Source organism: Dipteris shenzhenensis, chromosome 4 (genome assembly GCF_047967505.1).
Source record: "Dipteris shenzhenensis isolate YYH24624 ecotype China chromosome 4, Dip_SZ_1.0, whole genome shotgun sequence".
In the NCBI taxonomy this organism is placed as follows: Eukaryota; Viridiplantae; Streptophyta; class Polypodiopsida; order Gleicheniales; family Dipteridaceae; genus Dipteris; species Dipteris shenzhenensis.
This window is the reverse complement of record NC_141599.1, coordinates 6,804,384-6,831,920: the sequence shown is the minus strand read 5'-3', so window position 1 is coordinate 6,831,920 and position 27,537 is coordinate 6,804,384. Positions and strand designations below refer to the sequence as shown.

The 27,537-nt window shown below is 41.9% G+C and overlaps 1 pseudogene across 1 annotated transcript in view; it reads right to left on the bottom strand.

The window, feature by feature from the left end:
• Nucleotides 1-2,919: 2,919 nt before the first annotated feature.
• The window catches only part of LOC147902396 (uncharacterized), a 39,999-nt pseudogene continuing 15,381 nt past the window's right edge, over nt 2,920-27,537 (bottom strand). The window contains exons 4-7 of the transcript XR_015540893.1: nt 4,456-4,635; nt 4,019-4,350; nt 3,684-3,926; nt 2,920-3,417 (exon numbers count right to left, since the gene is read on the bottom strand). The product of XR_015540893.1 is annotated as an uncharacterized LOC147902396 (transcript). The remainder of the gene's footprint in view (nt 3,418-3,683; nt 3,927-4,018; nt 4,351-4,455; nt 4,636-27,537) is intronic.

The following is a 27,537-nucleotide window of genomic DNA, read 5'->3' as shown; positions in this document are numbered from 1 at the left end:
TAGATGCATGGTCTAGGCATCAGCTCTTAACAAGGGTTATCCACCCATTTGTAAACTCAATCTTATGAAACGTCTTGTGACCCCATACACACCCCTCACTCTCTTCAAGGAAAAGTCACGAGAAAACAATACCAAAGTAGGTACTTCTTATTCTCCATCTCAAACTCATTGCATGCATGTGATTTTAAAAGGTCCCATCAAACTCTAGAGCTATGCTTAGAACTTTGCCTACATTATACTGAAACTGAGGCAAGAAAGCATCAAGACTAGTAGTCACTCCATTCTATTCTTTTTTAGCCTCATTCGAGTCATATGTAGCTAATAATCTAACCAATCAATGAAAAAGAGGTATTTTGGCCTAGACACATCAAAGCACAATAGCTTTAGCCTTGCAATTGAAACAATTGAACCACCATCTACATAAAGAACACATGATCCGTACATATAGATAGCATGAGACTATGCAACTCATGCCCTGGTATCACTGAAAGTCTCCATGTAGCTTATCTCAAACAATTAATGACGTGTGGTTCTTATCTAAGCCATCTGCAAAGGACAATGTAAAGCAAAATCAATACCCTGATATAGGCTATCTCTTCTTGAGACTATCAAAGAAAATGGATAACTCCTCGAGGTTAGACCAAACAAGTGTAACCTTTTTTGGACCCTGCAAGGGTCCTAAGGGATGTCTTGGTTTTTAGGTCCATAGTTTTGAAGTTAGTTCATTTGATCAATTTGACCATGCAAATTGTGATTAGTATGAGCTTTGTGCGTGCATTAGTAGTAGTTTAAGAGCTTCTAATGTGTTTAGGGTTTAAGGTTTTTGTTTGCTTGTGGAGGTCCTAAATGTTCTTGTCTTTTGTTGTGGAGATCCTAAATGGTTGTCTTTTGTCACGTCTCTCTCTCTAAAGATAGAGGCTCTCTTTGTCTATTTACATGACACCACTCTTGCCAAAATAGGCACGTCCCCACTTTTATTTAATGGTCCATCCACCACATGCCTCTTTTGCCTCTTTTCTCTCCTCTCTTTTACTCATCGACCATTCCCCATATTCCGTCACCCTCACTTGCGTTGTCTCTTTTCCTTTCCTTCCAATTTACACCCATCGTTTCCCTTTAACAAGTTATTGGAAATATTTATGGAGCTACTTTACACTAAAACTTATAATGTCACTTCAAAAGGCAAGGCCTTAGTGGGATCCTCACCTTGTTTATTCTTCGAACTTGCTTTATTCTTCCCTATAGTACGAAAACTCTCTCATCAAGTACTGTTACTGCCAAGATAGTCACCCTTGATAACTTATAGGTAGATACGAAGCACAATGTCCAAAGCCTTCATTTGATGCCTAGCCTTGCCCTCAACTTGAACAAAAAAATAGGACCAAATTGTGACAAAAACCTACTTTCCCTCGACTTCGATCTTGTTGTGGTTGATGTGTCTCAAAGTCAATGCCATAAATCTCGGCTAAGAGATGACCTATCATGAGACGGAAGGTTGTTTGGTTACCGGACTTAGAGGATGGGCATGATAGAATTTTCTATCCAGGTAAGTGAAACTACAACAAATCACGTCATTAAACAGTCCTACCAAAACTGGAGCCAAAGTCTCCCAACCATATCTAGCACTTACAATTTTCCCTTCATGACCTTTAGCCCTCCATTATGGGCCTTCGATATCTTATCTCCCACATTTCTTGTGTCAAACCAGGTCTAAGAACCATGTAGTGGTTTGGGACTACTTAATCAAGAACCTCATAATGTGCAAGCATGCCTAGACCAAGTATCTAAACTTGTTATAGATGATCTCTGTGAGAAAATCTATCCAAAATTCGTTCTAGTCATTGCCTGAGAAAAGTTGGATCAATCACTCTTTATTCTTGGTGATGAAAGCCCTCTTTGAACGACAAACGAGCGCTCATTCCTCAAAAGCAATGCGTACGACAGAAAGAATCCCTTGCTTCTTCTCTTTGATTTTCAATCTTCCTTATATAAGGCATTCTGAGAACTATTCCCTCAGTGAGGTTTCTGTCTTCTTTGTCTTTTTCTTTTACGTCTCCTCCACCCACCCCTCCCTTCTTTCAACGACAAACTAGTGCTCATTCAAAAGCAATGGATATGATAGAGAGAATCCCTTGCTGCTTCTCTTGACAAAGCTTTATCTCGTAGGGATTTTCAATCTTTGTGATATAAGGCCATCTTAGAACTACTGCCTCAAACAGGTCTCCTCCCCCCACCCCTCCCTTCTTTTAACGACAAACTAGTGTTCATTCAAAAGCAATGGATATGATAGAGAGAACCCCTTGCTTCTTCTCTTATAGCTTTGTCTCGTAGGGAATTTCAATCTTTGTGATATAAGGCCATCTTAGAACTACTGCCTCAGACAGGTCTCGTTCCCCTTTTGGTGAATTCAATGGATACAAGAAAGGACGAGGGGACCCTCTCTTTCAGGATAAAAGCAATCAGCAATTGCTGAGATCTTTTCTGAAAAGGGGTCTCAACAAAAGGTCCCGAAAATTCACTTTGGGGGGGGCGGGGGGGCAGGGGGGCGGGCGGGGCGCGGGGGCTATTTAACCCTTTTCCGCGCATTCTTGGATTGACAATGACATTTTGGCCTACTCCTGCATGGAAGATTCTAGTCCTCCAGGGCAAGCTGGCACCCTTGACGTTATGGGGAGCATATGGCTGCCGTGATGGAAACCTCTTTCGCTTCAAACAGGACAAGTAATAAATGTGTGTGTAACCCATCATGTGGGGAGCATGATGGGTTACAATGCTAGCACCCTTGACGTTATGGGGAGCATGTAGCTGCTGCGATGGAAACCGCTTTGGCTTCAAACAGGACAAGTACTAAATGTGTGCAAGAGAACATAGGTTGGCATTGTAACCCATCATATTCAAGCTAAAATCCATTGGCCTACATGATTAAAAGCGGTCATATGCATTTCAGACCCAGAAGGGTGAGGAGGGGGAAGGTAATATCAACTCATTAACTTTGAAGACAGCAGGTCATCAGATCAGCCATCAGTTTCTTCACAGCCTGATTGAAATAATCAGTTCAACAAAAAGCCTCGAGGATGGCAGAGAACAAAATGACTCACAATGTTCTCACTACAGCAACTCTACATTATGGGAATGACATCTTTCTTGATTATCCAATTGTCACTCAGCTCGCAACTTTCAGAACAATTAGGCATTAGCCTCCTCTTTGAAGGAGAGCCTGAAACCACTCTTTTGTTTGTAGACTCTGCAAGTCAGAATCTTCAGCTACTTCTGGGGTTGAAATTCCATCCACTCGAACCAGTAGGGTCAAGGCATTGGCACAGTCCATCTCCTGGTTACAAAGAGCAGCGACACAGGCAAGATTGTACAGAACGTTGCACTGTTCATCAAATTTAAGCTTACATTCGTTTCGCACATCTGTCCCAAAAGAAACAAAACAAAAAAACTCAGTTGAAACGATTGGGTCATATTTATCTAGTTAAAGGCAGCGCCAATTTCCAAAAACCGCTAGCAACTTGGTGTGATGTAAATCACTCAACTTTCCAGTTACCAGCAATATGGGAAAACACCATTCTAAGTGGTTCAGAGAACATCTAGCACTCCTTTACTTGTAGGTAATACACTAGCAGTCAAAACAAGCAGCTACGTGGCTAACTAATGTCTGTAACCTTTTATTGGCACACCTGCTTTCAAAATTTGAATAGCCCTCCTGTAGGAATGAAAGCTCTGAACAAGATGCTCTTCAGCCAAGGATTGTCTTTCCATACACATGGCAAGTTTGCCAACTGCTAAATGGGCTTCCCCTTTCCCAATGATGGCATCAAGGCATGTAGCATTGATCTTTATGGCAGTGCCAAAGCCCTCTTCAAGTGCACAAAGAAACAGATCTAATGCCTGACAATTCTGCAATGTGAAAAATGCAACAGCTCAAACAAAAATGGCAATTTATAAAATATGTTAACTGTACTATTTATGATAATGGAGATATTTCATATCATATAAAAGAATGAAAAACAACCTGAATTTTCTCAAGTTTTAGGAAAAATAAGTCTTAGATTTAAAAGCTGGGTAGGAAGCCCCCTGACCTCTGCCAAGGATACCAAGCCTGCTCCCCAGTTCTGCAATAGACCAGCCAAATCATCACCCCTGCTTGCATCTGCTAGACTACAAGCATGCCCATATGCAGCCATGGCCTTATTATAGAACGTCTTTGCAATCATCCATGCCTCCAATGTAGGAGAAGTGCCACTGCCAACCAATGTTGCAAGCTCTGCTCTTTTGATGTTGCAGTCACCAAAGTTTGTGCCAAGCTCGACGTCATCTGGAGCACCAGAAAGGGCAAAAGAATACCTGCACTGCATCAATAAAAAGCCATCAGATTGTCAAGTGATAACAAATGCTAACCAAAGTATTACAAGTCTTGTATTCGCCCACTTTAAGGCTACCATACAATACCTCAAATCAGCTTGCACGTAAAGATTTGTTGCAACTTCTGCACCACCACCTCTATTCACAGGCAGTTCAATACAAATATCTGCCCAGTCACACAGAGAATTGCTACTATTAACCGTAGCTTCCTGCTTTAACGCACCCGAATCTTTCGACATGATTTGCTCATACATCTCATGACTCTTCCTGGATCCAAAACCAAAGCCATAGTTCAGTAGACACCCAAAGGTGCAAAAGTAAACAACTGCAGGGGATTTTTGTGAAGAGAGTGAGAGAGAAGTAAGGAGTCTCACTTGCAACTTTCTCACATACACAATGGGAGAATACACACAAAGGTGGAGGCTGAAAACAGTTTTCCTCTTCTTAGTTGTGAAAGCCAAAAGAACTGTGAGTACAAAAGGAATAGGTGAACCCTATATGTGGGTCTCAAACCAAACTCAGCTAACCTAGGTAGCATACTAACTTAGCCACTAACTAGAGTACATAAAGATAGCTGTCATCCAACTATTATTCATGGACAGTGTACCAACCGCATCTGCAGCTAACAAGTCGGTGACATAAATGCACAACGGTCACCCTGGCATATCACGAGTGGAGCTCGATATCTCAACACTCCCCCTCGAGCTCAATCCCAATTCTTACACACCAAGCAGGTCTCTAAACTTGCGTAGCTTCTCTGCGCTCAATGCCTTCGCAAATATATCAACTACCTGATCCTCTGTGCTGACATAAACTAGATCAATAAAACCTACTAAAACCTTCTCCCGCACATAGTAATAATGCACCTCAATGTGATTTGTTCTAGCATGATAGACTGGGTTATTTGCCAAGTGTATATTGCTCATGTTGTCACAACAAATGACAACTGGCCCATCTGTAGACTGATGCATATCATAAAGTAGCTTATGCAACCAAGCTACCTCACATGCAGCCATTGCTGCACCCCTGTACTCAGCCTCTGTGCTCAACAAGGCAACTGTAGGCTGTTTCTTACTGCAACAAGTGACTGCAGCACATAGTAATAATACACCTCAATGTACTTTGTTCTAGCATGATAGACTGGGTTATTTGCCTAGTGTATATTGCTCATGTTGTCACAATAAATGACAACTGGCCCATCTGTAGACTGATGCATATCATAAAGTAGCTTACGCAACCAAGCTACCTCACATGCAGCCATTGCTGGAGGCAGTCGATAGAGCGAGCAAGGAAAAGCGAGCGGGCCCAAAAAAGTGAGCGAGCTTTTCCACAATTTCCTTATCGAGGTACTCAACATAGCTTTGTGGAAACCACTATTTGAGAAGATTCTCGAAAATAAAACTTATGTTACTATGTGTAACTATACCAACATTACGAATTATAGTCTACCTTAACTTCCAATTGGAGCCATACTCACATTATGCAACAATAGTATGTGGATTTGAAAGAAACCGAATTTCCACTCCAAAGCGGATTCCATTACTGATACAACAATTCTTTTGCATTTGAAATGGGTCTTATTATCAAACTCTTTCAATAATCAAAACAAATGCATTGCTTGATATGTTGAACTTAGTAACACTTGAGATATCATCACCTCTTAATACAAAACCATTCTTATGATTTGTATAACACTTGAGATATCATCACGTCTTAATATAAGACCATTCTTAGTATTTGTAGATCACTTTAGATAGCATCGCCTCTTAATACAAGACCATTCTTACTATTTGAGAGATTAATGGATTGAAGGTTTGAAGCTCATAGGAGACAAAGGAAGAGAAAGTCAGTTTCAACATGAGGACAATAAAACTAATTGGAATATTTTGACTTATGTATTATACCTTTTTGAAGACTATGAATTTAAGTCAATTTCAACATTAGGATGAGGAATAAATACGTATAGATATAGATAGACCTATATATATGTATTCATAGATGTAATGATGATTAAAGTTAGACAATCGTAATAATATTATGTGTACTATCATTGGGATTATGACTACTATTGGTAATATTGTATGTAGTAGTAGGAGAACTACCATTAAGGAACACTCTAATAAAATTACTAATGGTAGTGACAAAACTACCACTAGTAGTTTAGTAATTACCCCTAACATCTACAACAAATATTTGATGGGTAGCTAGTATTAGGTCAAAAGGCCCCAATTGTGCTATAATAATGGACCAAAAAAGGAAGTGCTATAGCATCACCTAAGGGTCACTTTTTATCCATGAAAGAAACAAATCGTTGCAACCTAGGTCATACAGATCTAGGTCATGTGGAGTGGTTCCTGTCTCTTTTCTTGAAAAAAATGTTACACTACCTTTGATAGTAACTATAAAGATTGCTGCCATGGTGCCGTAGAGTAGCCCCTAGGTTGCACCATCATCCTTTTTTGCTTTTGAGCCATTAAGTTTGATCCACTGATTTTATGTAGAATTATTCTACTATATGTTCACATGTCCTTAATAGGATCTTGATATAATCCCTTCCATTGTAAGTACTTTTACTATAAGTTTCACATATCCTTAACAAACCACTAGGCTTCAACATAGATTCATTCTTATGTTTCAAGCCTCAAACTCAAACACCCTTGTAAAAGGGATAATGTATTAAAGCTACATTCAATCCATCAAATCTTTTGAATGACAGTTCTATTGAAAATTCATGTATCATCAATAGGATTTCATCCATTATATGTTCATTTGTCTTTAATAGTATGTCTAAAAATTCATGTATCTTCAATATTATTTCTCTCATGTGTTCCAATATCTTCAAAAGGATACCTTTATTTATGTCCAAACTTGAGCATTGATTTGTATTTATCAAACACAATTTCACTCCACCTATTCTTTAGAATGAAATTTTTTCGCCAAAAGTGGGCCAAACATAAGGTCTTTCCACATATTCTTAAGAATGAAAATTTTAGCCTTACGTTGGCAAGTCTATGGAATGAGGGTAAGGCCAATGTCTGGTACGGTGCATTAGGTCTTGATTAATGCTTCTTTAGGCTTGAATATTTAATGCATTAACTTCACGACTATTATTTATGCTTGAACTTGTAATGTATTAATTTCATGACTTAGGATTTTATGAAGTTATATCTAACATGTCTCAAATTTAATGGAAATTAATATCCTACATAACACAACAAAGTATCATCATATCCCTTCCCAAAATCATTGCTACCTAGCAACTCTCCTGGCATTTTCACTGCCTTGCATTTGAGTTAGCTATGATGAAGAATGTTGTCTGCCTTTGGAACCTCTTAAAGTTACCATCAGCATGATCTAATTTCATGTACCCCAAAACTTGAGACTTGGAGATTCCCATATTACACCAGCGGTAGCTGTCTTGTCCACTCTCAATGCTAGTAAGAGCTGGGTCCCATAGACCGGTAAAAGAAGTCTTTTTGGAGGTTCAATTTTTTCCCTCCGTCTTCTGCAGACCCCATGATGAAATAGGATATATTCATCACCCTACATTTAATGCAAGAATTGACACAACTTTTTTTGGACCTGACTATGCAGTTTACATCCCAAAATTGGTGCTAAAATTGCAGACTGGGAGATTCCCATATCACACCAACGGTAGCTGTCTTGTCCACTCTCAACACTAGTAAGAGCCGGTCCCCATAGACTGATAAAAGAAGTCTTTTTGGAGGTTCAATTTTTTCCCTCCGTCTTCTCCGGCCCCATGACGGAATAGGATATATTCACCACCCTATATTTAATGCAAGAATTGACACAACTTTTTTTGGACATGACTATGCAATTTACATCCCAAAATTGGTGCTAAAATTGCATACCGGGCATCTCCATTTGTCGGGGGGTGTCCCTAGCGACCCCTTGGACTTGCTCTATTTGTCTAGTTGAGTCTCTCCACAAAAATCAGAGTGGGGTCTATTTTTCCCATCTAGTAAAACTATATGCATCAATATGTATATATGTATGTATGCATGCATCCATGTATGTATGTACACACACACACACACACACATATATGTATGTGTACTAAAACTATATGCATCAAATAATGTTGTTGATTAATTTTTGACATACCCCACCAAAATCAAGACCCCCATTGCAAAGAAAGGTAAGGAACACAAGTGCTTCTTCTTATGCTCATGAGACAACAAAATGCATGACATAGGCAACCAATGGGGTCTCACTTTTGCTGTTTGTATGTATGTATGTATATGTTGATGCATATGTGTATATATTGATGCATACAATTTTGATATATGAAAAAAATGGACATGAAAACCATCTAAATTGGCTCTTGTCGTTCGATTTGATATATGACATGATCCCGTTTGGATTTGTAAGTCCAAAGATATGGGGTCCTACTTTTAGGGCCTGAATGCCTGAAATAGGCAGCGCGTTAACATCCATTGGCAACACAAGGGGATCCTAGTTTTGAGGCCTAAATGCATAAAATAGACAGCGCGTTAACGCGCTACCTATTTCAAGCATTCAAGCCCTAAAAGTAGTATCTCGTATCTTTGGACTTGCATATCCAAATGGAATCATGTCATATATCAGATCGAATGGCAAGATCCAATTTAGATAGTTTTCATATCCATTTTCTCCATCAACTAAACTATATTCATCAAATAATGTTGTTGATCAATTTTTGACACACCCTCCCAAAATCAAGTCCCCCATTGCAAAGAAAGGTAAAGAACAAAAGTGCTTGTTCTTATGCTCATGAGACAACAAAACGCATGACATGGGAAACCAATGGGGTCTTACTTTTAATGTTTGTATGTATGTATGTATGTATACATACATACATACATACATACATACATACATACATATATATATATATATATATATAATGTATGTATGTATATATATGCATGTACATACATACATACATACATACATACATACACATATATATATATATAATGTATGTATGTATATATATGCATGTACATACATACATACATACATACATATATATATATATATATATAATGTATGTATGTATGTATATATATGCATGTACATACATACATATGTATGTATGTATGTATGTATATACATGCATATATATACATACATACATACATACAAACATCAAAAGTAATATATATATGTGTGTGTGTGTGTGTGTGTGTGTGTGTGTGTGTATGTTGATGCATATATGTATATATTGATGCATACAATTTTGATATATGGAGAAAATGGACATGAAAACCATCTAAATTGGCTCTTGCCGTTTGATTTGATATATGACATGAATCCATTGGGATTTGTAAGTCCAAAGATACGGAGTCCTACTTTTAGGACCTGAATGCCTGAAATAGGCAACGCGTTAATGCGCTGCCTATTTCATGCATTTAGGCCTCAAAAGTAAGACCCCATTGGTGTTATGGTACGGGGTCCTACTTTTAGGGCCTGAATGCTTGAAATAGGCAACGCGTTAACGCGCTGCCTATTTCATGCATTTAGGCCTCAAAAGTAGGACCCCATTGGTATACCAATCACACTAACAAAACACGACAATCAAAATTCATTTGCATATAGACCATTGATTATCTCTACCCCTAGTCTACATAGTTGCGTTTTTTGCCTCAAGAAGTAAGATTATTTTATTTTCACTTTTGGCCTGCCGTAGGTAGCCTTAGTGAAGGTTGTGGTTTTGAGATGAGCAAAATAAAACTGTTGTTATTATTTATGATCTCTTAGGTGTTAATTTGTGGTTGGTATGTCGGTGCATAGAGTATTGATAATTTGGGGTCCCTTGTATTACTTTAGGGCGGTCCTACTTTTGAGGCCTAAATGCATGAAATAGGCAGCGCATTAACGCGTTGCCTATTTCAGGCATTCAGGCCCTAAAAGTAGGACCCCGTATCTTTGGACTTACAAATCCCAATAGATTCATATCATATATCAAATCAAACGGCAAGAGCCAATTTAGATGGTTTTCATGTCCATTTTCTCTATCAACTAAAACTATATTCATCAAATAATGTTGTTTATCAATTTTTTGCATACCTCCCCAAAATCAAGACCTCCATTACAAAGAAAGGTAAGGAACACAAGTGCTTGTTCTTATGCTCATGAGACAATAAAATGCATGAAATAGGCAACCAATGGGGTCCTAATTTTGCGGTATATATGTATGTATATATGTATGTATATACATACATATATATCTATATGTGTGTGTGTGTGTGTGTGTGTGTATGTGTGTGTATACACACACACATATGTGTGTGCACACACACACACATATATATGTATGTATGTATCTATCTATATATATATGTATGTATGTATATATTGATGCATATCTTGATGTATATATTCATGCATACAATTTTGATTGATGGAGAAAATAAGCATGAAAACCATCTAAATTGGCTCTTGCCGTTCGATTTCATATAGGACATGATCCCATTGGGATTTGTAAGTCCAAAGATACGGGGTCCTACTTTTAGGGCCTGAATTCTTGAAATAGGTAGCTTGTTAACGTGCTGCCTATTTCATGCATTTAGGCCTCAAAAGTAGGACCCCGTATCTCATTTGGTCCTACATGGGATCCTACTTTTGAGACCTAAATGTATGAAATAGGCAGCACGTCAAAATGTATGAAATAGGCAACGCGTTATTTCAGGCATTCAAGTCCTAAAAGTAAGACCCCGTATCTTTGGAATTACAAATCCAAATGGGGTCATGTCATACATCAAATCGAATGGCAAGAGCCAATTTAGATGTTTTCATGCCTATTTTATCTATTTAATAAAACTATATGATCAAATAATGTTGTTTATCAATTTTTGGCATACACCCCCCAAAATCAAGACCCCCATTGGAAAGAAAGGTAAGGAACACAAGTGCTTGTTTACTACTTCTTAGTTATATTGTATAATAACCTCCATATGTATGCTCGTGAGACAACAAAAAAGAAACCTGGCAACCCAAAAATGATAGCGCATTCACGCGTTGCCATTTTTGGGATACCAGGCCTCTTTTTTGTTGGCCTGGTATCCCAAAAATGGCAACGCGTCAATGCGCTATCATTTTTGGGTTGCCAGGTCTCTTTTTTGTTGTCTCACGAGCATACATATGGAGGTTATTATACAATATAACTAAGAAGTAGTATTGAAGTAGTTCTACAATTTGGATGCATTAAGAGCATTCATATAGCAAGGAAGAATATAATAATTGAATACATTTTTTTTCAATACATATTGCTAGTGAGACTACCAAAAAGAGGCTCTACCCCTCATGATGTCTCTAGATACAGAATATGAGATTGCTTGATGCTTGGATTGCAGCTGGAAATGTTGCGTGGGCAAAGCCACTATATGTCTCAAGTGTTGGAAATTGATGTATGGCTCAAGTGCTAGAATGTGCAAATCATGGCCAAAATCAAGACCCCTTAGAGATTCCACGAGGGCTATCCTTTTACTACTACACACGTCACCTTTAGTCGAGGGTAGAACCATTCGTCATCACAGGCAGCAGGTTCATGGGACCCCATCCCATGATCCAAGGCATTATTCAAAGACAGTATTTCTGACCATTCCCAAATCGAGTTTGCCAATTCCTAATCTGATTGATTTCATTTACTGGACTTGTAATGCTTGCAAAGCCCTTGCTTAAGCTTGAATGAGCCTCTTGATTTTGGGGGTATAATGGTCAAAAATGGCTTAACACACCCAAAATCAAGAGGCTCATTCAGGCTTAAGCAAGGGCTTTGCAGGTCTTGTTTTTGGGTGGCAAAAGCACGAAAAATGACAGCGCATTAACGTGTTGCCATTCTTATGCTTCCCCCCTCCAAAAACAAGACCCCCAAGCTATTCATTGGAGATACCAAAATGAGAGGAAGGATGACGTGAGGAGTAGAAAAGCTGGCCAATGAGGGGAGGGACGGCCTTGGAATTGCCAGCAACAAGCATGATGCAAGGAGGTGAGAAGGAAAAGAAGCAAGGAGGTGAGGAGGTGAGGAAGCAAGGAGGCGAGGAGGCAAGAGGCAGTATTGAAGGGCAACAAGAGGGTGGAGGTGGCTGAAAGAGTAAGCAAGAAAGGGAGGGATGGAGATTGCTTACAGGAAATGCTTGGATTAATGCTACAAATGCCATTTTTTTGTGTGTGTTTTGCAGCATGAAATTTTTATGGCATATTTCTTTTAAAAAATACAACATTGTTGTGATTAATTACGCTACAAACAACTCAAACCGTAAAGCACCATGGATTAGTACAACAATATACATCACAATACAACAATATACATCACAAATGGATGCATACACTCATAAACATCACCGATGGATGCATACACTTATACTCACATCAATTTTCAATATTGTATTAGATGGACCCTTAGCATACATGTGTGCATAGAAGACCATTTCCTGCATTGATCCCTGATTTCATAGTTAAATTATTCCCTTTCTCACATTCTAACATGTGAAGATTTAATGTACATGCATTATGAGCACATTATATTGCAGTTTATGACTAACTTTTTTTATGAATGCATGATACTTGTATATGGTCAAAGAAGGTATATTATCATTTTTGAATGACAACATTACTCTATGCTCCATTTTATCCTATATTAGAAGCTATGATCACTAGATATTACATAAATGTATTGCTATATTATATCATATACTAAAAACTATTCTGACCCAAATACATAATGCCAATTGAGGTTAGTACTTATGACAAGTGACGAAAACATTCTAATGATATGAATGAGATCTTGTAAATTTTGGATATATAATATGGGTACTATGTTGATTGAGCTATGACCCTTTTCTAAGGGAATATTTTTAACTTAATTACTAAATACATACTTACAATGGTGGCATGATTCCCATCTATATGTATAATCAAGTTTTACTTTGTGTTTAAAAAAAAGCTTTTGCATAATGTTAAAATTCGAAGAGTATTTATATTTGTTTAAGACTACCCATTGAGCTGGCTCCTATCCTTATATTGAACATGATAATGTTCATAAAGATTTTATGAATACAAATAGATAGCATTGGCTCTCTTTTTAGTGGTTGGGAATGAACCCTAAAAGTACCCTAAAACGACTATGTATTCTCTTATTTGTAGCATGGAAGTGATCATGGTAGAGTGGCATAATCCCTATTTTGCTTTTTTCATAGGTTCTTTTGCTACTCATGGTTGGCGGCTACACCACGGCATAGATCCGAATAGATATTTGGTTTTTTGCTTCAACTTGCTTGACTAGACTTTCCTTGATGATTGTTCGATTGAGCCTGATGAGTGATCACTGGCTTAATTGATGCATTAAGTGCAATGTTTTCCTTAAAGTTTTTCATACTACAGGATACGAGTTTGCTTATAGGGGTGGAAATAGAAGCTTGTTAACACCTGGTGCATATTTTTCGTTAGATGCAGCAGGATACTAGTTACAGAGTGTCTTTGCCAATTATTTCACTTGAATCATGCTCCTCTTATGCTTGATTTTGTGGTCACGTATTAAGTTTAACATAATAGTCTACAGGATATGGATGAGCAATCAACATAGTGGTTTAGATGCATTCATTTCTAGTTCCGATAGAACTATCATTCAGACATTGGTCATAATAGAAGTATGGAGGGCTAAAGTCCTTTTTTGGCTTCCTAAGTTTTTTAAAGCATGGTATTGTACAGATTACATAAGTATTTTCACTAAGCAAAATTAATCCTTATGATAAAAATGTGTTTTTTTTCTTTTGACATAGTTGGTTCTGTTTCCATGTTTTTGGATCGAATGTATGGACGATCTTCTGCAAGCATAAAAAACATGATATGTATATGTAGCACATAATCATGTTTACATATTTTCAGTCATATATTCTACCTTGTGATCTATCATTATCTTGCTGTGTGGATGTTCAATCTGAGTAGTGTTTGCTTTTTTTATCGCAAATTTTATGTATTGTTGCGTCTCTACCTCTCCACGACTCAAATGTGATAGTATGGAGATGAAAGAGAAGTTACTTGTGAGTTTCAAGCATGCCTTCATTGTTGAAATATGTTTAATTTACTTATGATCACATCAATTGTTCCAATGATATTGAGAGGAATAAGATGCTGAATGAGGTTCTCGCTCGCTTGAAACATATTTAATATTGCTCGCTTTGGGGCTGCTCACTTTTCTTCGCTCGCTTTTTGGTAATCCTCCCATTGCTGTACCCTTGTACTCAACCTCTGTGCTCAATAAGGCAACTGTAGGCTGTTTCTTGCTGCTCCAAGTGACTGCAGCACTTCCAAAAGAGAACACGTATTCATTGGTAGATCATCTATCAGAAATACTACCAGTCCAATCAGCATCAGTGTATCCATGCAACTGTATCTGAACCTCAGTCTCATAAAATAGCCCATACTACAATGTGGACTTCACATACCTCAGTATGCGTCTACTCGCATCCAAATGCGATTTCCTTGGAGCCTGCATAAACTGACTTTCCAACCCAACAGCATAGCTCAAATCTGGCCTGATAATAGTCATATAAATCAAACTTCCTACTATGCGTTTGTACATAGTAGATTCTTCCAGAACCTCACCTGCATCTGCACTCAACTTCACATTTTGCTCCAAAGGAACTGAAATAGGCTTACAACCTGTCATCCCATATTTGGACAGGATGTCCAATCCATACTGCCTCTGCAAGAGCCATATCCCACTTGTGGGTCTAATCACCTCAATGCCCAAGAAGTAACGCACTTCTCCCAAATCTTTCATCTCAAACTTATGCTTCAATAGCATTTTCACATAAAGGAAATCTGCATTAAAATCTCAAAGCGAATAATGACAAGATACTGTCCTATCTTGTCATACCATGCTCTGGGTACTTGCTTCAAATCATACAAGGCTTTCTTCAACCTGCAAACAAACTCATGATGAACAGCATGAACATAACCTGGTGGCTGCTCCATATAGACCTCTTCTTGCAAATCACCATGCAAGAAGGCATTCTTTACATCCATCTGATGTAAAGACCATCCCTTTGATCCAGCCATAGCAATAACAGCTCTTACGGTTGCAATCCTTGCAACCGGACTGAATGTTTCTTCATAATCAATGTCATATGTCTATGCATACCCCTTGACAACTAATCTTGCCTTGTATCCGTTCACAGAACCATCTGCATTGTGCTTCACCTTATAAACCCACTTACAGCCAATTGCATTATTGTCTTTAGACAAAGGCACAAATTCTCATGTAGCATTTGCTTTCAAGGCATCCATTTCTTCATCCATGGCTTTCTCCCTTTTTTTTTTTCCATAGCTTGCTCAAAAGAAGTGGGTTCTGGTTCATGTATCACTTTGACCATATAGGCATAGTGAATGGCTGTAAATCCATCATATTTCAACCTATCCACAGGATACCATGTACTCTCAAAACATCCCTTTTCTTCCTTACTCCAGGTGTAACAACAGAGAAAATACCCAACTCATCATCAAGGCTCTGTTCTAAGCCACTGAATTCACCATTCACATAAGAATGACCTGCATTCACATCAACCATGGGCTGATCTACTTTCTCTTTTCCTTTTTATGATACTTGCATACCACTATTTGCATTGCTTTGAGGAGATCCTCATGATCTCAATCTGTCTGTCCATGGCGAAGTATGTAAACCACTGCTAGAGAACACTACAGGTCCACTAATATTTTGTAATTGCTGCTGTGAATTCTGTGCAGCATTACCATTTTGTGCATCTATATCGTCAATCACATTTACTAGTTTATACTAGCTGCTCATCCCATCAAAAACATCGCTGCTCACTATAAACTTACGAGTAGAAGAGTTATAGCATCTATACCCTTTCTGCTGCAGAGAATAACCAATAAAGATGCACTTCTCAACTTTTGGATCCAACTTGAATCTCAACTCATCTGACACACAAACATAGGCAATACAACCAAAAACTTTCAAATGAAAAATATATGATTTCCTACCAGTATACCTCTCCTCTGGCGTCATGCCATGTATTACTGCAGTGGGAGTCATGTTCATTATGCAGACTGCTGTAACAACTGCTTCAGTCCAATAATAATCTGACAGATCTTTTTCGTTAAACATGGCACGAGATACCTCTCCAATATGCATGTTTTTCCTTTCTGCAAGTCCATTTTGCTGTGGGGTATGACTGTATGAATATTGTTGCTTTATGCCATGTTCTTATAGGAACCTTGCAAACTCATTTGAGAGATACTCTCCCCCTCCATCTGACCTTAGGTCTTTTATTTGCAAGCATGTTTCTTTTTCAGCCATAGCTTTAAAAGCTTTGAAATGCCCAAACACTTCACTTTTCTTTTTCATAAAATACACCCAAACTTTTCTGTTGTAGTCATCAATAAAAGTGACAAATTAATGACAGCCTCCAATAGATGCAACTTTAGTAATCCACACATCAGAGTGGATTAATTCCAATGGCCTCTTACTCTCTTAAACATGTCCAAGAAATGGTTTCCTTGCATGTTTTTCAAATTGACAGGCTTCACATACCTTATGCATTTCTGCAACCTTAAATTTAGGCAATCTTGCAACAATATTTTGAGCCTGCATTAATTTAAGTCGATGTACATTAACATGACCAATGCGTTTATGCCAGATATTAATATCTGCAACTACACTGGTCCCATGTGCAAACATTGTTGCACTCAATTCAGGCATCTCCGCATCCAACGTAAACATCCTGTCCTTCTTTCCTTTTACTATCAAGCGACCTTTATTTTTCATATCCTCAACAAAGCATCCATGAGGATTAAATTTGACCTGCAAGCCCTACTCAACCATTTGACCAACGTAAACCAAGTTCTTGGTGATATTCGAGACATGAAATACATCAGACAGATATTTCTTTTTTCCATCCTGCATAAACAAAGAAATTTTACCAATCTGCACAATAGGATGTGCAGTATGATCACTAATCTCCACAAATCCTGATCTTTCCATTTTCCTTGCATCCTGCATCCATTCTGCATGACATGTCATGTGATTTGACGCATCTGAGTCAACATATCACACATCATTGCTTTCTTCTGCACTTGTCACAGAATTGATTATGTGCTGCACCATAAACAGATGCTCAGTTCTATCATCACCCTGTCTACTAAAGGATGCATAATTGCCTTGCTGTAATTTTTCAATCATGATGTCATTATGCTTTTTATAGCAGTCTTTAACCATATGACCCATTTTACCACAGTAGTAGCAGTCAACACTATTGTTTGCATTTTGACCTCTCTACCATCCACCACGACCTCTTTGGCTCCCCCTGTCTCTAAAGTTACCACGTCCTCCTCCATAGGATTGATTTTCTTTATTGCATATTCTGATTTCTGCTACGGCCTGCTCTGCCTCTGCCTCTGCCAGCATTTGAGTAGAAGATTGTTTCTTTTGAAGTTCCTCCTGAAAAAGATGCACCACCATTTCTCTGCTCCTCAGAAATTAGAAGAGCAATCAACTCCTCAAAATCAAAAAAAATTTTACGAACGGCAATGAATGTCCGAAATTGTGCATAATCCTTTCCTAGACCATTCAAGGTCACAGAAACTAAATCATCATCTTCCACTCACGACCCAATGGAAGCAAGTACATCTGCAATCTTCTTCACCTTCATGATATAGTCATTAATGCTCATATTTTCTCTCTGCACATTATGCAACTCCTGGTTGAGCTACATTTTCTTGGCTTGCGTATTTGTGCTATACATTTTTATCAAAGTATCCCACGTCTCCTTCGACGTGCTTGCATCTTGAATATGCACAATCATAGAATCTGAAATACTGATAGACAGCAGTACATAACTTTTCTGACTCTTGGGAACATTAGAAATAACTGGTTCTTATTCAGCTCCAGTAATGAACTCCTAATAGCCTTTTTCCTTAAAGAAATTAGTCATTCTAAACTTCCATGCTTGGAAGTTGTTCTTGTCAAGCTTTTCAGTGACTATCTGTGAAAGCATCAGACGCCATTACAGAACACTGCAAAAATATTGTCACTGCAAAAAACACAACTTCTGCCTCACAAGGATAAATTTACAAAACTTACGAAAGTGATATTTGACCACACAGTCACTTCCTAGTGACAATTTTGCATCAACAGGCAATAAGAATGATTCTGTCACTCCCAATATCTCTGCGCATAGGCATACCATGCAATTTATGCGATAACTTTTCACCGACGTGCAAAACAACGGTTGCACAGTAAAAACATGACACTTTTCTGAGTGCCTGCAAAAAACTTCCGTCACCAAAACGAGCCCCGAAATGACCTCGAATTTAAAAAATAATGTCACCTCTCATCACACCGCGAAGGACGTCTCAATCTGAGACAGTGCACTCTTGCACTTTCCGGTTGTGCTACTTGCAGAGATTTGCTTCTAAACTCGAAAAAGAAAAGCAACACTGATCCTCTGACCAAGACACCGCGAACTTGATTTGCTTTCTTGAGCTCCTTACCACGAACCGAGCTCTGATACCATGTGAAGAGAGTAGGAGAGAAGTAAGGAGTCTCACTTGCAGCTTTCTCACATACACAATGGGGGAATACACACAAAGATGGAGGCTAAAAACAGTTTTTCTCTTCTTAGTTGTGAAAGCCAAAAGAACTCTCTAAGTACAAAAGGAATAGGTAAACCCTATATATGGGTCTCAAACCAAACTCACCTAACCTAGGTGGCATACTAACTGAGCCACTAACTAAAGTACATAAGATAGCTGTCATCCAGCTATTATTCATGGGCGTTGTACCAACCGCATCTACAGCTAATAAGTCGATGACATAAATGCACAACGGTCACCCTAGCATATCACGAGTGGAGCTCAATATCTCAACAATTTTCACGTTCCAATTCTTCTTTCCCCACTGCAAAATTACACATCATAGCTCCTCAAAATAATTTGAGTTCTAATCCTACATAAATCATCATAAGACTAGAATAAATCCTATCTTACAATTTATTTTTCTACTGAGTGAGAACAAAGAGGAGAAAAAAAGAAAGAAAGAAAGTTTTGAAAGACCGATGGGTCTATGAGACTGTGAGAAACCATATACAAACAAGTTGAAAGGGTGGAGCTACCGAGCGAATATCAATACCCATAATACATGCTACATGATACATAGTCATAAGAACCTCAATACAAAGCCAAAGCATAATGTCCACGTCAGTGTGGCCCTCATCATCGCCACTATCATCATAGATCATCAAAATACATCGGAGAATCCAACGCAAGATCGTGAGGGACCCAACATCCGAGGGGTAGCATAAAGTCAGAGATAGAGTGTTGTCGACTATCTATGAGCGCCACGCGACGTGATCTCCTGACAAAAGCTCTGCATCAGACCAGGGCTACGGTAAGCCCAGTAGGTCGTACCTCCATCCTAAACATGGAAGGAATGTCTCTAGGATAATGTGCATGTCCATCCTCTATGGGCTATGACGTGTCTCTAGAACAAGGTCTCGACCACATCATAGGTCTGCGGGATGATAACCTGGGCGGTTTAGTTGGAAAAACTATGTGATCATGCTGTGAGAGGAGTCTGCCATTGCATCTCGTCCCTACCTCTATGATCTAAGTAGGTGCTCTCGATGCCTGTTCCAAGAAGGCAAGAAAGCAAGAAAGTAACCGTAGCAGTCTCTTAAGAGACAATAAAAGCAGTCCCAGATCTGAGTGAGCAAAGTTGCTCGGTCCTCTAGAAGGGGTATGAAATCGATGTATGTGAGCAGTGTATGAGGCGGGTAGAGTAGGCATGTGAAAGACTGTGATCGAAGTGTATGTCATGATACATGGTATGAGGGATCGGTGGTGTGTGCAGCACGGTGAGACGGGGATGGAAATACGGAAGAAAAGATAGGTGCAGTCCGCTCCTAGAGAAGGTGGCGCAATAGTGAAATCGGTGATATGAGAGGCGAAGGTAGGAGATCCCATGATGTAGTCAACCATGCTAGAGTCCTCCCCATGCAGGAAACAAGTGAAACCATCTAAAGAGGGCCATCAGTTGAGACCGTTGTAGATAATGAGATCATGCATCCTTCCTAATTCTAACAATGCACGCCCATAAGATGTGACAAGGGCTCACCTATCACCAGAGACTCGTGACATACCTGCGTCATCTAAGTCAATGTCCGGCAACAAGATAGTATCATCTTTGAAATCAAGAAGAGGCACTTGACGCACCTATGTCCTCGCATTGAAGTCCTCAACAAGGACTTCTCCACGGCTCGATAAATCACAATGTCTGTGCTGCATAGGGCAACGTCTCGGTATCCTCTCGGGCATCTCTTGCAAAGTGGGACATCTCCGGTGGAAAGTAGCACGCTGCTATGAACAAGTCTTGGCAATCCATCTTGCCAAAACTAGATCCACACAAATCTGGAGTGGATGTCTCTCCTCTCTACTGAGATCGCCCCGAAAAGGGATGACCTATAAAGTATTGCAACTCCTCCCAAACCTCGAACCCTACCTATATCCCTCGTCTCGTCTCAAAAAGCCGTCTCCCAAGTGTAACCGCTAACAAACTTGTAGAGGGCGTTCTGTACTCTGGTGCGTCTCTATATAAAAGACTATCTCGATCTGTAAATGACTCCGAGAGGTTCCCTGGTTTTGACCATAAGGTACCATTACAATTCCAAATAGTGCAAGACAGGGTCTCGGTATCCTAAGTCTCATAGACCCCGCCCCCCTAGGTGGGAGAAGAGGTGAGTCCTCCACGACGTTGTTAGAAAATACCCAACAGAGGGTACACGCAGCGGAAGACTTATAGTAATGCCCAGGAGCTCACACAGTGTGCGGTGTGGGTGTGGAATCACAGACTTCTTTACTTATGTGCATACAATAGGTGTGCAAACTCATCAATAGACAATGAACCAACCAGATAGAGAAACCACCAAAATATATATTTCCGTCCACAACTATGGACACAATACAAGAGAGACAGATCCAGAGTCCCACCAATGGTGTGGTCCTCTGATCTTACCACAATGTCCTCCTCCTATCTGCTGGCTATCTCTAGACTCGAGTCCGCGTGCTCCACCTTGAGCGTAAGTAGTCTTTCCGTCTAGAATGATCCTCTCCACCTTGCTGTCTGGAAACCAGCCTAGGTGGGCAGCCTCCTGCAAGCTAGGTCTGCAGCACAAGGTACTTCTTTCTCCTCCTGACTATAGGCCCAAAGGTAGCCCTCCTGCTGCTCCTTCTGCTGGTGGATTGGCTGCTCCAGATGATGTAGTGATCTCAGCACCTTGCTGCCCTAGATGACAGCCAAGGTCCCAGCCCTTTCCTGGCTAAGTCTGCAGCCCTTCAAGCACCTCTCCATCCTCCTGAATGTAGGTCCAGAGGGTGGCTGCCTGCTGCTCCTTTCTGCCCTGGATCTGCTGGAAGCTGGATGTGAAATGAGGCCTGAGGCCTCTCTTTTTATAGGCCCCCCAAGGGGGCTGGAAAAAAACCGACCAGCCTGGTACAGACTGGCCGACCAGTCTGTGGCTGGTCCAGCCCTAAAAAGGGCACACTCCCCCAGGGCTTTTGGCCCACACTTTCAGGGTCCTTTGGCCCTCCTTTCAAGGCATATATCCAGCCTATAAAAGGCCTGTCTCCTGCCCACTGACAGCCACAGTTCCTGCTGCAGATCTGGGCCTGCACACCCTGCCATATCTGCGCCTCTGCAAACAGTGCGCCTCCATGTCCTAGATCCATCGCAATCTGTCCCAAACTATCTTGCCTCTGCTCCAGGCTTGTTCCAGCTCTAGATGTGCTGCCCACATGACAGCCATGATGCTGTCTATGTGGCAGCCCCTTTCTCTCTTTTTCTGTTGGGTACTGCCCTAGGTCTCCCTCCCCCATGCTCTCCTCATATGGGGGCTTACAGATGGGGAGGTGACCTTTCCAACAGACGTCCGGTGAGGAGTCTCCTATCTCATACCACCACCCCTTCCCCTCTTTGCGGGCCAGATCCCGCTACTGCATAAGGGTACGCCTCTCCTCAACCTGCAAAGGTGTCAAATCCTAATCCATGGAGATCGATGAGAAATCCCGTAAAATCGATCTACGACGTAATGCTTCCAATCGACCCTGAGCATCGTGAATCCTATAATGAGGGGCTACCATCCACCCGCATCTGCTCAAGCCACAGGCCCACGGGGAGACCACCTTGTGCGACCATCCTAAAGAAATAGGATATCTTCCGTGGACGTAGGCTAGACCACAAGCGGGCCCAAGATCTGGATCTAACCTCCTCAGGCACCTGCTGCGCACTCCGATGTCTCTCCCGCGAAGGGGTCAAAGCCATTGCATCCATCTGGATGCGACGTCCTATCCACGTGGTGTACGAGAAGAAAGGCACCTCCTCCACTCTTTCTGAGAGACCTACTCTCACCAGCCATAACCACTCTCCGAGGTCCCACTGTATCTCGCCGAGAGGGCGTCCCTCCCATAACCGTAGTCTCCAACGGGGGGCATCTAGGTCTGTGATGCAAGAAGGGTCGATCGACCACTCCTTGCCCAAACGTCCCACTACTCTGACCCTCTGCCAACCCACTTGGCCTAACACCCCATCCATCTCCTAATCCCCTGTGATCCACAACTGCAGTAGTCCGCCCGGTCCCACATCATAGAACCGCGCGCTCTTGGGGACTGGCGGCTGGAAGCACAGCTGAATCCTTAGAGGTACACCCCTCCTAGAGAATTGTCCTAGCCAGTGTGCCGGTGTGAAAACTTGCAGTCCCTCCCTCCATGAGTCCGGAATAGCTGCCTTTATCTCCACCATCCTTTGGCCGGCCCCTCTCAGATGAGAAAGGACCTCCAATCGTGCCTCTGCCTCTGCTGGGAGTCTGGACCATGTCCGCAGGGAGAAGCCGGGCCGCTGTCCCACTGTGCCCATCCAATGTGTAGCCGCTGCCCTAGCATCAAACCATACTGGTCTCTGACCTCCGGGTGCCAGATGAGCGGCTGGCTTGCAAACTTCTCCGCGTACCGGGGGCTGACTCGGATGAGACCTCCTGAGATCCGCTGCCAAACCCTCAAGAGACTCCTCATCAGGGGTGAGCCCTTCCCCATGAGAGGGGCCTCCGAAAAGATCCACCTATGGGACAGCTGCCACTGACCACCTGTGCGGGGGGTGTTCCTCAAGAGATTGCGCTACAGGAGAAGTTTCCAGGGCTCCATGCTTGGAGTGAGACCCCTTACTATCAACTTGCCCAACAGGGCTCTGCTCTGCATCTCTGGATCTATAATACCCAGGCCTCCCTGTGCCTGTGGTAGTATCACTGTCTGCCACGCAACTCTAGCTCTGGTGTTGCGAGTGCCATCTGATCCTACCCAAAGGAAGTTACGCACCAAGCGTCTCAACTGTCCCATGCAACCCCTGTGAAAACACCAGCAAGAGGCTATATACCAGGCTGTGGCCAACAGGACCTGGTTAGCCACCAAGGCCCTGCCTGCCAGAGAGAGTTTGGCTGAGCTCCAGTAAAGAAGCTTGCACCTCACGCTCTCAAGGACCGAGGCTATCTGTTGCTCTGCGGATATGTCAATGCCCACACGGCATCCCAAGTACCTCACCGACTGGCCACTCGAGATCCACCTAAAGCCTACCAATGCGCCCCACCGAAGAATCTCCTGGGACTCCTTAGTCACTGAAAGAAAACCGACTGATTTGCCCCAGTTGATCCTTGCCCCTGAGGCGGTGCAATAAACCTCAAGAGCCCCCCTGACCGCATCCAGGCTCTCCTCCGAACCCTCCACATACAAGGCTGTATCATCTGCAAACTCCGAGTCCAAAAGCTCCTCCTTCATTCCATTGCGAGAATCCGAGAAGTTATTCTCCGAGTGAGAGAGAGATCATTGAGGGATTTCATTAAGTTTCATCAAAGATCTATGCTGAGAGATTTCTCTGAGAGAGAGTGTGCTTAATGCTCTTACATTGAGAAAGAGAGAGGTGTGACAGTCTGGTTCTAACTGCTTCTCCATCAATATCAGGCCTTATGCCATCAACAATATCAGCAAGGGAAGCTCCAACATCCGGCTTCCAACAGTCGAGACTAAGATCCAAAGCGGCTCCAACACATGCTTCTCCACACAAAGCTTAGGCTTGCATAGCGCAGCTCTACCTCAACTCCTAGCCTCCAACAGCTCCGTCAGAAGCCAGCCTCACGCCTCCAATGCCCTCTAGCAAGTAGCCTTGCCACCATGCTCCAGCGACTCCACGTTCAGCAAGCACTACTCCATCGACAGCTCCAACAACGAGCAGTGTAGGCGCATCCACAGCCGCCTCTACACCAACAAAGCAGCAGTCCCGAGCTCCAAGCAAAGACATGCCTCCGCCATCAACAGCGACCACTCTCCAAGCGCAAGCGACACCCTAGACAGCACGGAGCTCACGGGCTCTCAGATTCATCAGGCAGCAAGGGCTGCTCTCCAACGCCCGTGACTCAATCGGCCGACCAACAGCGACTATGGCCTCCAATCGTCTCCTCTGATCGCAAGCATCTCTCCAGCAAGCCTAAACGGGCCTACGCATTCGTCCCTAGCGCCTCTCCAAATGGAACTGCACCAGCACCAGTCCACCGACGGCTCCATCTCCAGCAACTAGTCTGAGACAGCCAAGACAATCCACACAGCTGGCTCAGGAATCTTCGAATGCCGCCTCCAATAGCAAACGCCTCGTAGACGAATCTCCCAGGGCCAACGAGCCGCTCCTCCAGCAAAGTCACCTACGCTTCAATCTCCAAAGCGACTGCAGCCGCATCAAACCGATGCCACCGACGAGCGACAGAATCATCACCCAAGGTTCACTTACCTAAGGAGACTAACACGTGTCCAGTTATCCTGATAGGGTTGGTCAGCCTAACCTTGCTTAGTTTACCCAGATAAGGTTCGGTCCCCTAACTCTGGTTAGGTAACTGCGGTTAAGTGAACCCCCAGTCAAGTTAACCCAAGGCTGGGTTACTCAAGGAAGGGTGGTCAAAAATCAACCACGTGACACTAATCCACTTGCCACATCATCCAGCTGACATGTGGCAGCTTACTGCCACATCAACAACCTTATCGTGCCACGTCATCAAGGCAATCAGCTTGCCACATCATCTTGCCACGTCATCAAGACATGTCATCCTGCCACATCATCAGGCCACGTCATCACAACCACGTCAGCATTGCCACATCATTTGCTGACATCATCATTTGTGCCACCTCAGCTGTCCAGTCAGCACTGACCTCTGCAGGCACACACAGTGCTTCACAGTCACTTCATGTGACCTGTCCTGCCACCTCAACACAGGCTCCACTAGCACACCTCTTGCTAGGCACAGTGCCACATCATCACTGCATGTGACTCACAGTGACACATCATCATTGAGCACATTTGCACTCCTTTTGCCCCTCCACCTAGATCAAGTCGTATCTCTTGATCCAGGAAGAATTTGAGGGCACTCCAAAAAGGAAAGTCGCTCGTTTTTTCGTGCTCTACGCGCTCGTCACATCACACGCACATTTCGGCGCAAGTTACACTCACATTTGAGCCTCGTCGACAAAACCACTTCCTTCACGTACATTTGCCTCTACATCGACGCATCTAACCCAGCACTTAAAAAGAACAAAAGAAAATGAATTATTTGCTGTTCTTTCATCGACGGTTGGTTTAGATCTAGATCAGAGTAGACTAGATCGCCATAGAGGGGACGCTTTGAATTTTCCCAAGTTGCCAATCTAAGCCATGCCCGAAATTCCCGACTAGTACCTACTCGGAGTCAGTCCATACGCTCACATACAGTTTCACATCATTACATTACCTGAAAACCTTACGTTCATCAGTTCAGTGAGCAGACTTCAGAGTTCAGAGGCATTGCAAATTGATTCAGTGGGCAGATAGCATTTGATTTCACACACACATGCCACCATTGTAAAGCCTATTCGGCTATTTCACGGCATCGTGCACATCATTTCAGCCTTGTAAAGCCTCTTGGCTATTCCCGGCATCATTGCCACAAGCCTTGTAATACAGATCAGATTTTATATACTGTAGTTCTATCTTCACCGACGGTTCAGAGATTTCACTTGGCATAAACAGTGTATTTGCAGTTGATTCATACAGAGATCTTCACGACACTTTTGAGTACATTTCTTGCACCATGTCGACTAGCAACCTCAATCTGGAGGCATCTGCTAAGTTAGACAACTCCAATTACGGTACATGGAAATACCGAATGGAAACCATTCTTGTACTTCAGGACAAATGGGAGTATGTCGATGGGTCTACACCTAGACCATTGGCCGATCCAGCTACCAGTAGCTCTACTCCATCTGTTGTCACAGCACCAGCAACGGGATCTACATCTACACAAACATTTTCCGCACCAATAGCAGATCCTGCCATTACCCGAGCTCACGCAGAATGGGATAAGAAAGACAAGTATGCATATCACCTAATCAAGCAGAATGTGCAAGATGTCATGCTAGGACAACTCAACACAGTCAAGACATCAAAAGAAGCATGGGATATGTTCGCAGCTCTCTACGAGTCCAAGAACACATCCAGGATTCTCACCCTGAGAAACCAGATCAACCAGAGTTTCCGCAACAGCAGTGAAACCGGTCATGCTTATGTACTCCGCATAAAAGACTACAACAATCAACTTGCAACAGCAGGAGAGAGTATGAACCCCGCAGAAATAGTTCAAGTCATTCTGAATGGACTAGGAGAGGAATACGAGAATCTAGTCCAGAGTATTGCCATCCAACGGCAAATTCCGACACTGGAAGAACTTCAGTCAGTTCTACTTGGTGAAGAACTCAGGACTCGGGCCATTCAAGCACGTAAAGGTCATTCTAATGATTAGGCATTCACAGCTTCAGACAGAAGCAGAGGCAAAGGTAGAGGCAGAGGTAGATCATACCAGAAAAGTGGTCATCATCAACAAAATCAAAGTCAAAATCAGCCTCAGCATCAGCATCATCCTCAGCAACATCAGAATCAGCAAAGAGGAAATCATTCCAATCGAGGAAGATTTCAAGGACGAGAGAATGCATCCACCAATGTGTCAAACATTCTGTGCAACTACTGTCACAAGTTTGGACACTATGAAAGAGATTGCCGCAAGAAGCAATACGACCAAAGCGATCAAT